Source organism: Rhipicephalus microplus, chromosome 1, assembly GCF_043290135.1.
Source record: "Rhipicephalus microplus isolate Deutch F79 chromosome 1, USDA_Rmic, whole genome shotgun sequence".
Classification (NCBI taxonomy): Eukaryota; Metazoa; Arthropoda; class Arachnida; order Ixodida; family Ixodidae; genus Rhipicephalus; species Rhipicephalus microplus.
The window spans coordinates 132,306,899-132,319,843 of NC_134700.1; positions in this window are offsets into that span (position 1 = coordinate 132,306,899).

Consider the following 12,945-nt stretch of genomic DNA (forward strand, 5'->3'; position numbering starts at 1 on the left):
AGCGAAGTTATGAATCGCGGTTTTAGAATCACTGATTACGACGCTGGCCCTTGTGGACGCAAGCGTCAGCGCTATGGCCGTTTCTTCAGCGATTTCCGAATTTCCTGTTTTAATGGTGCCGCTAGCAAGCAGGTGGCCCGCTTGATTTGAAGCGACTATTGCCATGTGTCGACCATCTGTATATTCGGCTGCATCTACATATACCACGTCCGCGTCATGTTGAAACTTCTTGTGCAGTGCTCTCGCTCTTGCATTCCTCCGCTCCCGGTGATGTTCGGGGTGCATGTTTCTGGGTAACGGAGGTATTATGATGCGCTCTCTGGTTTCTTTTGGGATATCGTATTTATTGCCGCTTTGGCCAGCGTACGTTATTGCAAGTTTGTGCAGGATGTGTCTTCCCGTGTTGCTTTGCGCGAGTCGTTCATATTGCGCTATCATATGAGCCTCAATAAGTTCGTCTAGCGTGTTATGCATTCCTAACGCTTCGAACTTTTCGTTAGACGTGGTGATCGGTAATCCGAGGGCTTGCTTATATGCTTTTTTAATTATGCATTCTATCTTTTGTTTTTCCGCCACTTGCAACTTGAGGTATGGGGTCACATACACTATGCGGCTGACGACGAAGGCTTGGATGAGCTGCACTAAGTTGTGTTCTTTCACGCCGTAGTTTTTGTTGGCGATTCTTCGAATCATTCGAATGGTTTGTTGGGTGTTGTTATCCAGGAACTTTATTGCTTCCCCGTTATGTCCGTTCTCGTATATTCGGAGTCCCAGAACTCTTATGTGTTGTACCTGAGGTATTGGGTAACCTCCTGCTAAGATTGTGATGTTGTGTCGTTCGTGAATGCGCTTGCGACCTCTGCTTGTAGGTCTGTAGAGTAATAACTCCGATTTTTCAGGAGAGCATTTTAGGCCATTGTTCTCCACGTATCGCTCTACCGTATTTACTGCTTGTTGTAAAATCTCTTCTATGTGACCGTCGCTCCCGCCCGTCACCCATAGGGTGATGTCATCCGCATAGATGCTGTGCTGAAGCCCTTCGACGCGTTCCAGCTCTGAGGGTAAACCAAGCATCGCCACGTTGAATAGGAAAGGGGAAAGCACCGAACCTTGTGGTGTTCCCTTGTTGCCTAGAACGAATTCTTCGGATTCCGCTTCCCCGGCCATGATTGTAGCTTTACGGTTGGTGAGAAAATCTTTTATGTAATCGTACACTCTCCGACCTACGTGTAGGTTTTGCAAGTTGCGCAATATGGCCTCGTGGGTGACGTTATCAAATGCCTTCTGCAGGTCAAGGCCCAGAATGGCTTTTGTATCCAGGGTGTGCGTTTCGGCGTCTATGATTTGATTCTTTAGCTGCAACATGACGTCTTGCGTCGAGAGTCTTGGTCGAAAGCCGATCATGGTGTGTGGGTATAGCTCGTTGTCGTCCATGTATCTGACGAGACGCGTTAAAATTACTTTTTCCATGAGCTTTCCAATGCAGGACGTCAATGAAATGGGCCTGAGATTTCCGATGAGCGGCTTTTTGCCCGGCTTGGGTATTAATATGATTTTGGCGGTTTTCCATTGCTGGGGTATGGCGCCCTTCTCCCAGCATTCGTTTATGTACTTTGTGAGAGCAGTGACGGATTCGTCATCTAAGTTGCGAAGTGTTTTATTTGTTATATTTGTTTACAATTGACAATTTATTAAACTTATAGCACGAAATTTTCTGGTTTTTGACATGTATAATGCAAAACCTATGAAGGAATACATAGCAAAATTGTTGCTGTAGGTAGGTATAAACACTCCAGAATCTGCTGTGTATTGAGAATAAATGTTCTAGAAGATTCGGTTAGCGTGCATCGTATGAATACGGGAAATACAGTTTACGAAAAGTAGGAGGCTCAGTGTTCCCGATATATGCAATGAACAAAGCGGAAGGCTTTTTTTGTATAAAGAGAAACGTTCTGTAATTGTTTCGGGGTGTAACTCCCCAAAGAAGAATGCGGTAAATAATTGCAGAATGTATGAAGCAAAATAAAAGCTGTTGTTTAAGATATGTAGGCAATAGGACGATATTTATTTACTCCACCTATTCTTTGTGATATACTGTGTCCTAAGTACTCTACGTGCTTATTACCCAGACGGATTTTCTGAAACTGAATGCTCCAAAAATTGTAATGTGCAACGCGCTCGATCTGTTCATATCTATATGTATTGGTATCATCCAATGTCACCGGTTTGTTAATGGCGTAAAATACCAGCAACTTTGTTTTACGAACAGTTGATTGTAGACGAATAATATATATCAAATCTGATGGGTTATGTGAACAGGCGTTTACTAATGGTACGAGTGTAGCCATGTTAGTAAAAGAATGGAACACGCTCGCATTATCTGCATAAAGAACTGCATTTAGAGTGGATGGCTTGAAAACTATATTATTAATGCAAAGACATACAATGGGGGGCCTCGAATTGACTCCCGGGGGATACCGTACCTAGTATATTGTAAATCAGGTTTTGTGCCAAGAATACCAACAAAATGAGCTCGATTTACAAGTAACTTTTGATTGTTGTCAGAATTACCATGTATTCGATTCCTTTGCAATTCAGTAAAGGGAATATCGTGTTTGATAGAATCAAATGTCTTTAAAAGGTCTAAAAAGACGCCTAACGTATCTAAGTGATTTTCCTTATTAGATGGTAATTTTTGCTTGATACAAAGTAGCACACTTTAAGTTGACTTACTTTTTCAGAAGCTTTAGTGATGAGGCGATAGCAGGTGACGCTTGTGTAAATATTTTGCGAATTTTGAATGGCTGACATTCCCTGCTTTTTTCGAAAAACACGGCAGTAGATAAACAGGCCACTAGTTGATAAAATCGTCAACTGATCCTCTTTATTACCATAAAGCAATTATAGTGATTATCATTTCATCAGCAAATACTACAGTAGGCAAATTAGTATTTTATATATCAGATAATACTACACTCAAGTTATCAGCAACAGCTTTTATGGGTGGTACCTTGATGCGATCAAAGCCTGCGGAACAGTTGTGCTTTACAGCTTAGCATGATCGTTAGAATTTCACCTGGCAAAGTTTGATCTGCAAACAAGTTGCTAGGCACGCAAATTTTGAATATAGGTCAGCACACATTGAACGTTTCTCTGAAATAAATGACCCTTGATGTGAGGAAGACTGAAAAAAGTTGATTGGTGAGATCTTTTCCAGTATTATAAATATGGTCACCCAAGACAATTTGAGTGAGTAAAGTAGTCTAAGAATATTTTGAAACTGCCTTTTAAAGTACAACATGTTTGACGAGAATCAAAACGTACTTCAGCAAATGTTTTGCGTAGTGTTGATGTTTAGATTTTTTTACATTCGTTCTTAACTTGTTTTTAAAAAGCTTCACTTATCAAGGACTTCTATTTCTCTCGATAATAAAAACCCTTTAAACGCCTGTCGCGCTCCAATATGCGTTTTAACGTAGGTAGTTCATCCAAGGTTTTCTAGTTTCTTTTGCACTAACGTCGTAGTACTACGGGGAAAGTTTAATAATATAATTCACCTCTTTTGTCTAAAATGCGCCATATAACACATTAGAATAATTTTGGCCTTTTAAAAGCTATGTCTAAATAACTGCTGACAATAACTCATGAAACTTTTACATTATGTCAGTGGTTATGACCCGTGAAATGGTTGCAGTTGACCGCCCAAGGAAATGAACCGATCGTTTGGGCATCGTACAATACGAAGGCAAATAATCATTGAGGTGACACCTGATAACACCAGTTCTAGTAAAAGTGCCATGTGACGTAGTTAAACACACATAAATTAAAGATTCACTAGATGGTGCAGTACAAGTGGGTAAATCATTAACATTAGTGAATTCAATGAGCCTATAATACTAGAAAACTGCACAACTGTTGGACTGGTTTGAAGAAGGCTAATAATAATGTAACCAAAAAATAACGACTTGTATTAGGGACGAGGCAAACTGATGTGGTAGTGAATCAAACAATTCGAAGAAAGTCAGAGAACCAGAAGGCTGTCAGTAAACAACCCCTATGACAAATAACCTACATTTGATGTAACTTTGGTATAAGCCTATTTCTACGCATGCAAGATTATGATTCCTTGATTCTACGTTAACCTTACGGCTTCCAACAAAACTTTCACGAGGGGACGCTACTACTTTGTGCAGACTATGGTTCGGCGTCGCATTTACCTGGGCGTACGCGTTCCGCATAGGGATGTCCGACACCGCTGCTTGTGCACACTGCAGAGATGAAGAGCCAATTCGACACGCCCTGTGTTACTGCCCCGAATATAACCTAGAAAGACAATACCTTTCTGATACACTAAACAAGTTAGATGGCCAGCCGCTGTCAGAAGAAAATATACTGCGCTGTTGTCATAACTCATCATCACAGAAAAAGAAGAAGAGAGAAGAGGAGGAGCTGAACGTTTATTTTTGAAACAGTGCCCCGAGCAATGCCCGGTGTCACCCTGAGGTGGGAGGGCTCCTTAGTCTAAGAACCCTCTGGCTTTTACTGCCCTCTTGGCCCTGGCGACGAGTTGTTGTTGGTCTTCTAGGTCCTCGAGGGCGAGCTTCACCTCCCACGTTTCCGTTAGGTCTTCGTTCGTCCGTTCTGCTTCATTATAATTCGTGTGTTGTTGCAGATTACGTCTAACAATACACTGGCATGCAAGAAGCAAGTGTGCCAGGGTGTCCGGTACGCTGCAGAGCTATATCTCGTTGGGTAGAGACGGTGCATTACGACCCCATGTGTGTATGTGCTGCTTTGCAGGTGTCGCAATACCACGCTTTCCTCTTTTTTCAGTTTTTGTTGTGGTGAAGGGTATATTCGTCGCTCCAGCCTGTAATGCTGGAGTAACGACGAGTAGGTGTTTTGAACAACTTCCGTCTCTTCACCGACGAGTCGAATGTCATGTGGGCAGGGGGCAGCCCGGCTGACGTGCTCGCGGGCAGCGGCGTGGGCCGCTTCATTTGCCTGCAGAACCTCGTGTCCTGGCACCCATAATATACAAGTGTATGGGAGTGGAGTGCCTCGCCGTTTCATAATATTGATGGCAGTGGCTGAGATACGACCCTTAGCAAAATTAGTGCGGGCGGCTAGCGAGTCGGTGAAAGTCACCGCGGCGTCTGTACATGTTGTAATTGCTAGAGCGATTGCCGATTCTTCTGCGGCGTCTGAATTGAGTGCGTTGACCGTGGCCGACGCTGATTCTCGGCCTCGAGAATCTACGACGCTGACAGCATACGCGTTTATATGCGGATACTTGGCTGCGTCAGTGTAGCGGGCGTCCGGGTCTTGCTTGAACTTTCGCTGAATAGCGTCAGCTCTAGCCTTACGTTTACTTTTGTGGAAAGTAGGATGCATGTTGCGTGGAATAGGTGCGATGGCCAGCGACTCTCCAACGCACAGCGGGATTCGGTTTTTCTGGTCTGCATCGGCGATGAACGTGTCGCTGTAGTTGAGGTACCGGAGCACCGACCTCCCCGTGGGCGTCAGCTTGAACCTCTCCAGCTGACTTTTCTTATGCGCTTCCATGAGCTCTTGCCACGTGTTGTGGACGCCCATCTTTAGGAGACCGGTGGTAGAGGCCATTGGGAGAAATCCCAGGGCTACTTTAGTGGTCTTTCTTATCATGATAATAAGTTTTTTAATTTCAGCTGTTTTCACATTCAGGTATGGAGTGGCGTACGTAATGCGGCTGGTGAACAGAACTTGCGGTATACGTAGCGTGTGGCGCTCTTTGAGTCCGTTTCGTTGATTCGCGATCCTCTTGACGAGGTGCGTGAGTTGTGATAGTGTCTGTTGGAGTCTCGCTATGATGGCAGTTCCCGATCCATCCTTGTAGATGTGAACTCCAAGTGCTCACAGGGTCTCGACTTTTGGAATTAGTGTCTTCTTCAGTGTTACGCTAGGGTCGGGCTCGTCGTATAGAGGGGTTCTGCCTCTTGTTCTCGCTTTGAGGACGAGGTGTCGGATTTCTCGAGTTCACATTAGAGACTGCAGTTTCTGAGATAGCATTCGATGGTATCTACGGCAGCTTGTAGACAGGTCTCTTGTAGAGATAGAAAAAAAAAGAAGGGCCGGGTGGTTAATCAGATATTGGCATCCGGCTTACTACCCAACACTGAGGTGGAAAAATTGGGTGAGAAAGAGGAGGTAGATAGAAAGAAAAAACGCACATGCACTCATGAGAAAACTAAAACACACAGAGGAAGGGCGCTACAACCGTTCAGAAAGTCTGGTCGATCGCAAAAAGTGCAGCGGTGCTTTCGGGGCCTTCTTCTGTGAACTTGCCTTTTGTGATATTGGAAAATAATTTCCTCTGACAGAGGTTGATTAACTATTTTGCTGAGTTCTTTGCGAAGGCATAGTCGTTATCTACTATACTTTAGGCAGCCACAAAAGATATGTTGGATGGTTTCTTCTTTGCCACAGTGGCCACAGGCGGCAGTGTCGGCCATCCCAATGAGGAAAGCGTGGGCATTGGTAAACGAAACGCCCAACCAAAGCCGACATAAAAGGGTCTGGTCTGCTAGGCAATGCCTCGATGGGACTCGAAGACTTAACGTATGGTCAGGCGAGTACAGTCGGGCATGCTTGAAGAGTGACCGATTTTATTGTGATGTGGTTTGCTGGTCAGCAAGCCAGTGGAGATTTCCTGCAGCATCTATTCTAGAAATTGGTAGTTGCAGTTCATGGTTTTCTGCGTGGGCTGAGCGGGCAGCTTGATCAGCCCGTTTACTGCCGATGATTTCGAAGTGACTGGGTAACCTCCGAAATGTAATTTGGTGCCCTTTCTTGGTCAGGTGGTGTATAACCTCTGCTATCTCTAGTACCAGCTGCTCGTGTGGTCCATGGCGTAAGACTGGTAGTAGAGACTGCAGTGCCGACTTCGAGTCACAGAAAATTGTCCCCTTGCGTGTGGGTTAATCATTGACAAAATGCAACGCGGTACGAAGGGCTGCCAATTCTGCTGCCGTTGATGTTGTTGCGTGAAATATCTTGAATTTACTCATTGTGACCTACCATGGTATGTTCCCTGTATATTCGCATTATAGCGGCTGTGGACATTTCTTAGTTCTTTCCAGTGAATAACTTGAACAAATGGCAGATGTTTGTCAGCCGCCTGTTTACGCATGATACATGGGGGCTCCATGAGAAGCCGCCGTCAATTATAAGACCTAGGAACTTGTACGATCGGAGGTAAAGCATCCTTTCGCTGTTTATGAGGACACTGTAGTTCTGCATTCGTTAGCGCGTAAATTCCACAAGTGCACATTTCTCACAGGAAATTACTAGTCCTCGTTTACGGAGGTAAATATCAGCTTGAGTGGCAGCTTTCTGAATTCGCTCTCGCAGCTGTAGACGTTTTACTTCAGACGTCGAAATGCAGATGTCGTCCGCCTACATCCGCAATCTGAGAGTACTTGGCAGATGCCCATGGAGAGCGATTAGCGTCAGGTTGAATAGAACAGGGCTAAGCACGCCACCCTGGAAAACACCATGGTGGCTGTAATGTAACTCGCAATTTAGGTGCAAGCGAGCATTGCATGACATCTAGTTCCAGGCAAGTACTCCAACGTGCGTTCTGTAACAGCTAAATCCGGTAAATATTTTTCATACACAGCATGACAAAGCGATATACTGTATACGAGCAATATATCTTATGATTTGTTGTATAAAGCGCGCTTTATCCAGCACGAATAGCCTGGTGGCCATTTCCGCCTTCGCAGTTGCATTCTCAGTTCATCCATCGCTTCCTGACCGTTACACTATTTTATTACGCATCCTAGAATGATATGTGAACAGTTGGCTTCTGTTTGTATATACCGCAATTGGGGATACATGCACGTTCATTTTTCAAGGAGTACAACGAAAGCCAGATCTAAGGCCTCCGAGATAACTCCGGCAATCGCGGAGGCCAACGTTAGAAAAGTTTGATTGTGGTCACGAACAATATTTTGTGATTTACCTGTATGAGGTACATGTTCATATTTGCTACGTCAAAGCCGTACTTAGAGCCTCTTACGTGCACAAGGCTGTGTGGTGGTGCCCGATTCAGATGCTTGGTGGTCGCGGCGTGTGATATTTATCACAGTCGTCACCATTGCACGGCAGGCACCAGCGCCTGAGGCTCTGTCGAGCTTAATAGTCAAGCTACTACGGTTCTCCGTCAAGGCTACTTAAAACAATTAGCAAAAGGCCTACATTATTGCACTTTCTCGTGTGAGCGGCTGTGAACAACGTGAGTAATTGGCTAAACACGTTCGCAACGGCCCGCGTATGCAGCGCTCTCACCGTTTTGCTTCGCGTAAACTACAGATATTGGTAAAGCTGAAGTCTTTTACATCCATAGCGATTGACGATGCAACAGTTTCGTTGACTCATATCTTTGTATAGCACGGAGCTGTTGCGTCTGCTTTTGTTTTCGCTGTCGTTCTGGCCAGTGAGGACAAGGATGTTTGGTGGCGCATTTGACTAGCGGAGTGAAATTCGTAGTTTTTTTTCTAGTGCTAGATGCGCAAACACGCCTAATATTCAGCTTAATTGTTTCGCACAAGCTAGTTGCACCTAGGTATGCAGAAAACTATGCGTGGGAACCTGGCTTTGCCCTAACCAAACCTGCACCGGCAGGTGGTGCTAAGTGTCTGCAAAACTCTATAGTATGAAGTACATAAGTGAGAAATGATGTCCAGAATGCGTATTTCCACATTTGCAAAGTGCCCTACCTCTTTCGCAATCAGCGAACGTATTTCTGCCTATTGATGTCTGAGAACAGCTATCTTTCAATAATTTTTCCATTAATTTCATTCTTTTTCGATTAATTTCTTTGTTTTCGCCTTAGTTTGTTTCTATCTTACTGCCTCTTTCTTGCCGTTCCGTTCATCTAGTTCTTCTTTTCTTATCCTTACTCCCTATACTTCTCTATGCTAGTTCCCCTTTCCTGCTCATCCTCACGTCCTTTTCCAACCAACTTGGTACACTGTACTGCTATGTACAATGTACTGCGTGAACGTCGGAGAGAAACACAGAGCGAATAACTTCCTCATTAGGATGGTTACTCAGCTACGAGGTGTATGTATACGAGGAAATGGAAAGTAGAGATAAATTGATTACCGCAATGGAACGTGTTCATTTTTAACGTCGTTCGAGAGTGTAATTGTAAATAGCCTTTACTCGACATCAGCTCAAGAGATGAGTGCCTATGCTTTGGTGCTATGTGTTCGTCACAATGTCACTAAACGAGCAGAGTGAACATAGGAGTCCTTTCTCTTGAATCGTCTCTCTTTATCTATCTGAGCTTCCTGCCTGTGTGGAACTGCTTCCAGCTGTCTAGTCTATGTTGAAAAAATTCCACGAAAATAAATTGCATAACTGCGTGCGCACGATTCCAGCCTTCGGGTCTCACCTCACTAGGAAGCCTTTGTAGCCAAGATTATTTCTTTCTTTTTACATCTCTCTCTAACTTTATGCTTTTTTTTTGGCACTCAATATGTTCGAGGTATTGCGTCCCACGCCACAAAAGTCAATGAACGAGCTGTCAAATCGAAGCAAAAGACGAATGTGAGCACGAAAAGAGCTTGTGTCGATCCATGATAATATATTTCTTTCACGGCAAACTTTCAACATAACAGCTCTGCTGTGAACAAATAGATAAAAAAAATTGGCCTTGTATCTGCATGTTACACTGCAAATATCGTCGAAAGACGATAATCTTGCGTATAACGAGAGTGAACAAAACGTTTGCTGATTTTTGGGGCAAAAAAATCGCTGAATGGTATGTTCGAGGCACTGCGTCAGAGTGCCTCGAGACTGCAGTGGAGGTGAACGAGCGCACCAAGTCACGTCGCAGGCAAAACACGAGCGTTATCTAGTAGTTATATAGGTAAACAAAGCCCGTGGGGCGCACGCTCGTCTCGGATGTGTACACCTTATCTCGGATAAGGTGTACAACACAAGGAGAAGGGCAGTTCCCACCACCGTGGTGTCTTAGCAAAGCGTTGAAAACACTTGCATTTTCGTGTAAGCTTTGCACTATCAGTGCAGCGTGATAAACGCTACGGTTCTTATATTTACTTACGTATGACTTTTCTAGCAAAATACACATACAGAATATTGACGCGTTGTTATTGCGACTTAGATATGCACAATAATTCCTTTTGAGTTGACAATCGCAGAAGTATGAATGCGGAAACTTAAGCAAATATGGTGGATGCTGCGGATAAGTAGGGCCGTACAGAGCATAGTTCAAGGCGAACAAACAGACAAAATTACGGGCAGACAGACAGACAGGCAGAAAGTCCAAAGTTTTCGCGTCGATGGTCCCCAAGAAAGTCTATTGTCTTGAAAACTTCATTAGGTCCTGAAAGGATCCAGCGCATTTTATAGGGGAATGATCGCGAGCCGCTCCCATTTAGAGCGATGAAGACGCCGAGCCTCACAATCGTGTTGTGGGCCTACTGGGCAGGGTTTAGATGTTTCAAAAGGGCCTGGCTCTTGAGCATGAAATGAAAATCGTTTTAGGAGAATTGAAGATGTTTTCCCATTGAAAGAGGGCCACCTGCCGAGCATCTCTCTAAAATCATTGCAATCGTAGCAGCACAGAAAAAGCTCTGAAATGAGAAAATGATGACTGTAGGTAAAGTGGATGGGGTACGTATCCCTCTGAAGCATGCGAAAAAAGATTGCCTGTAGCCTAGAAAGCTCTTCGCATGGCAGCACTTTAGGGTCATTTGATAGGAAGAGGGAAAATGGCAAGGGCAGGTAAAGGGGGAATCAATGATATGCAAGGCACGAATGACTAAGGTTGATAGCTCACTCTAAAATCAGCACAACGTTATGAGGCGGACGTAAAATATGCGTATCTTATTTTTTTCCATTATTATCATGTTTGGACGTGTAATTTACCTTCGCCGTCTGTTCAAGTCACGTGATACCACATTTAGTATATGTGCAGCTGACGAAACGGTCGCAAGTGCGTGAGCGTAGAAAGTAGTTGTGTTTCACTTGACACGCATAACCTGATTATCTTGTTTCGACGTAACAATTACTTTTGCCATCCGCATGCGTCACGCAATACCCAATTTGGTATATGTGAGGCTAGCGAGCGGCCGTGAGCGGATCGTGAGCGTGGTATACTCTTATGCTCTTGCATGACACGCATGTCATGATTATCATGTTCTCACCAGTCATATACCTTCTTCCATTAACGTCCAGTAACACCAAATTTGGTATATGTGAAGCTGGCGAAACGACTGCGGGCGCACTATGAGCGTAGCATGTACTCATTCTGGTACATGAGACGCATGTGATGATTGTCATGCATAGACGTTTTTTCATTAAATAAAGTTTTTTCATTCCATTCCATATACCATTGTCGTCCGTTCACGTCCCGCAATACCAAATTTGGAATATGCGGAGCTAGCGAAACGGCTATCAGCGCATGATGAGCGTGGAATGTAGTCATGTTCTTACATGACACGCATCTCATCATTACCAAGTTTCCACCAGTCACGTGCCTTTGTCGTCCATTTACATCCCGAAATACTAAACTTCGTATCTAAAGCTAGCCAAATGACCGCAAGCGCATCATCAGCATGGCATGTATTCATCTTGTTACATGATACTCATCTCATGATTATCATGTTTGCACCAGTAACATACTTTCGGCATTCAATCACGTTCCGTAATACCAAATTTGGTATATGTGAAGCTAGCAAAACGATCGTGAGCACATCATGTGTGTGGCGTGGAGTCTTGTTGTTACATGACACGCATCTCATGACTTTGATGTTTGCCCCAGTCATATAATAATCATCATGCATTCACGTCCCGTAATACCAAATTAGATATATGTGAAACTAACAAAACGACCACGAGTGCAGCATGTGCGTGGCATGTAGTCATGACTCATGACTTACATAACATCAATGTCATGATTTTTACATTAGAGTCTGTCACTTCTACTCGCCATGCATTCAGGTCATACCATACCAGGTTTTTAACATGTCATGTGAACAAATCCGTTGGAAGAACAGCAAGACCATGAAAGGACAGTTATGGCTTTCATGACATACATATGAAAATGATGTTATGACTAGTAAATTATGCTGGTAATGCAGTCATGTTATGCTATACCGAATTTGGTGTCGATACTATTAACAAAACGGCCAGGAGAGCTAAAAGTCATACGCAGCTCGACAGATAGATAGATAGATAGATAGATAGATAGATAGATAGATAGATAAATAGATAGATAGATAGATAGATCGATAGATAGATAGATAGATAGATAGATAGATAGATAGACCGATAGAAAGATCGATCGATAGATAGATAGATAGATAGATAGATAGATAGATAGATAGATATAGCAAAACAGCCAGGAGATCTAAAAGTCGTAGGCGGCTAGATAGATAGATAGATAGATAGATAGATAGATAGATAGATAGATAGATAGATAGATAGATAGACACCCTCAAAGTTGCCGAACTTCACTAAAAATGCTTTGCATTTAAAAGTTAATATAAATCCAAAGAAGACATAGCTCACTGTGGTGTAATGGGGGCTTACATCGCTCCCGTCAATCGGGTACCTACTGGTGACCACCAGAAAAGCTACTTTTCTAAAAAGTCAGACACGGCTATCAAATCGATTGCCTCATTCACATCAGGCTATAATTGTCTTTCTGTTACTTTACAATTGGAGTTTTTTTACAGAAAAATCCACTGTCGCAATGCTCGATGAATCTCGCTGCTTGCCGCAATAAAGCTCGGTGACATACGTTCGATATTATTGTAACAAAGTACAGATGAATAACAAAAAAGAAAAGGGCACGAATGGATCTTGGTGTGGAATGTGGGTTTCCAGCTGTCAGAATGGTGGAGACACGATAAGAAATATCGGGCCTAGTTA